Source organism: Panthera uncia, chromosome E1, assembly GCF_023721935.1.
Source record: "Panthera uncia isolate 11264 chromosome E1, Puncia_PCG_1.0, whole genome shotgun sequence".
NCBI lineage: Eukaryota > Metazoa > Chordata > Mammalia > Carnivora > Felidae > Panthera > Panthera uncia.
In genome coordinates this window covers 1,698,000-1,701,228 of record NC_064814.1, presented here as the reverse complement: position 1 = coordinate 1,701,228, position 3,229 = coordinate 1,698,000, and positions in this window count along the sequence as shown.

Here is a 3,229-nt window from a genome sequence, read left to right as displayed (position 1 = left end):
CATCACCCTAAGGCCCTGGCTGTGCCCAGCCCTGTGCTGGGAGTGAGCTCCCCGTGGGCCAGTCTCGGGGTGAGGATCCACCAGGGGCACGACATGAGCTGAGAGGCGGGGGGAACCGGCCAGGGCTGCCTTGTCTTCCAGGAACTTTCCCACACCCCCAGTCCCACCAGCCAGTGCACAGGACCCCTGCCCCGGGTCAGCCTCGACCGGCGTGGCCAACACCTGCTTTCACGCCACCGACCCCGTGAACCCTCACGTGACCCCCAGAGGTGGGCACCTTACAGCTTAGGAAACTGAGGTGGCACAGAGAGGGCCACGTGGTCAGGGAGGGGAGCTCACGGGGAGAAGCCAGAACCTGGAGGCGGCCCCTCAGATAGCCCCAGGCCCCCCGGGATCAGGGACTCACAGCCCTGCCCAGAAACGCAGCACGGTGACCAAGGCCGGCACCTGCCAGACACCTACTGAGGTCCCTCAGGCCTCATCCGGCCGGGTCCCCCCTCGGGACACTCCTACAGGAGAGGGGACCCTCACTCTCTCATGGCCACACCATCCTGTCCCTCCCGGCCCCGCCCAACTTCTCCTGACCCTCCCTGTGACACACCCATCATCCCTCGGTTCGCGCCTCCCACCTGGTCTCTCCAGGGTGAGGTTTCACGTATTTGGGACTGAACCTCAAGAGAGGTCGAGTGTTCGTTCGGCCCAAGGCCACACGGCACTGAAGTCACACGGCTACGTCTACCAAGAAATCCCGCACCCTCACCTGTATCCTGGGAAAGAGGACCCCAGAAGTGGCAGCCTGCACAAGGTGCCCCAAGACCACACATGCACGCCTGCCCCCCCCGCCCCCGGCACCTGGCCCTGCCCATACCTGAGAGCTGGTGGTGGCCCAGGCAGGCACTGGTTTAGGTGGGGTCCCCAGGTCACACTTGAGCAGATACAGCCTCAGCCTCAAACTCAGTCCCCTTTTCTTTGTTTTTTTCTTTTTTTGGTTAGTATTTTTTTTTTATTTTATTTTTTTTTTAATTTACATCCAAATTAGTTAGCATGTAGTGCAACAACGATTTCAGGAGCAGATTCCTTAATGCCCCAGTCCCCTCTTCAATATAACTGCCACCGTCACTGCCTCCCGCCCATAGGGACCACCACGGAATCCCAAGAAAGCCACATGGCCTGGCCTGGCGACTTTATGAGGGACTCCCTGCACGGGCCTGGCCTCTCTGTCCACCCCTGACTGCTGGGCAACCACAGACACAAACTTCAAGACGGCCAAGAACTCGGGTCTTCCCTGCCCTCCGGACCATGCCCCCAGCATGGTCCCCCGCACCCCCCAACACGTGCAGCCCTCAAAAAGAGGCACCTCTCTCCACTCTTGGGTGGCGCCATGGAACCACCTCTAAAATAGCATCTCTGTTCACTAAGCCCCAAGTTTTTTCCCCAGGCACTTAACCTCCACGAGGGCCTGGGGGTAAGCACTGTTATCCCATCTTACAGATGAGAAACCAGCCCCAGAGAGGCGGGTTTGGGCAGAGAGACCCCAACGGGTGAGAACTGGGCTCTGAACGCTGGGCGCTTAGCGGGAGGCCAGGGGACCCCACCTTTCCTCCTCCCCAACGCTCCCGTGGGGCCAACCCCCTGCACCCCTGCCCGTTTACCCACCGCCGCCGTTCAGGGCAGCCCCTCTACGCGAGGACACAGCTCTGCCCTTCACTGACCTTGCAGAGGAGACCTCCCCTCAGCCTCCGGACAACTTTTTTCCCTGGAAGTCATTAAACTGACACATTGTAATTACACTGATCACAGCTGTTTGCACTGTTGTTTCTCTAAAGTGGGGGAAGGGTCCGTGCCCAGGACACACCCGAGTGTAGGGAGGGGGTAAGTGAACCCCACACAGGGCAAGTCTGGGCTCCACAAATTGTGCAAGAGGGCGGGTGGGGGGAGGGCTTCCATCCCGGGGTCAGTCCTGGCGTGCACACACACACACAAGCACAAACGACCCTGCTACCAGTTCCAAGGCCGGCACTTCCTGAAGCTGGACCCCCGCCTCCCAGAGGGCACGCTGCCTGGAGCGCTGGCCTGGAGGGGCCTGGATGCCTGTCCCTAAAGGCTGCCCGGGCACAGGGCTGCTGCTGTCCGCCCTCCGGGCCAGCTGCTGATGACAGCGCCTTCTCCAAGCCCTGGGAGTTGGTTGCCTGGGAAGTCTTTTCTGAGGGACTGACACCCACACCCTAAACCCAACAGACAGACTTCACGTCAGCTCCCTCCTCCCAGGAGCAAAATGCTTTCGGATGGGGCCGTGCCCAGGGGACCCCGCGCGTGGCTGCACACACCGGGCCCTGCTCCAGGGAGGGAGACCCAGGAGAGCCTGTCACATGTGCGCCCGGCTTTGTTTTGGCTGGATTAGCCTGTGCCAAAGCTCCAGTGACATGTGGGTGGGACTCGGGCCCCTGGGCCATGGCTCCAGGGCAGGGATTTATCTCTCAGGCTGGTGGAGGAGGCCCGGAGCTGGGAGGGACGGAGGGAAGAAAGCCTACCACCTCCTGGTGACGGATGCGGGCCTCCAGCTGCCCCCGGCCGCTGGGCCCACTGAACCTGCCCACCGCCGCCAGGAGGCCAGGCAGCCACGGGTAAATGTGGTGCCACCAGGCTGGCAGAAGAAGAGGCTGGGCCCCAGGGCCCCTGCAGCCAGCTAGATGGTGCTGCCTTGGCTTCCCCCACACTGTCCAGGGGGCCCGGACACCCACCGAAGCCCATCTCTCCCGAGCCTCTGCCCAGTGGGCCGTCCTGTGGGTGGCCGCTGCTCCCAACTCCCTATGCAGGCTACTGGTCAGCCAGGCAGGGCTCCCTAGAACCTGCCCCCAGCACCGACAGGGGCCTCCCACACCAAGACCATGGGCGGGCAAGGGGCCATGGTGGCCTGGGACCCAAAGCAACACTCCCACACCTCCCCGGGGGGCCCTGGTCCTGGCCACTTCCTCCCCTGGACACCTGGGGCCAATGCAGGCCTCCTGCCCCAGTTACCTGAGCCTCCGCGGCCCACCCCCCTGCCAGAGGCTTCAGCTGTGCCAGTGCCGGCACCACGGCCTGCCCACCTCCACCATCAGGCCCCTAGGGGGTCCTTCCCAGAGCAGTTCCTCCCGCGGGCTCTACTCAGGGTGGGGAAAGGGTTAATTTCCATGCAAAAGAGGAAACCGCGGCTCAGGAAGCATCATGTCCGCAGTGGGGGGGGGGG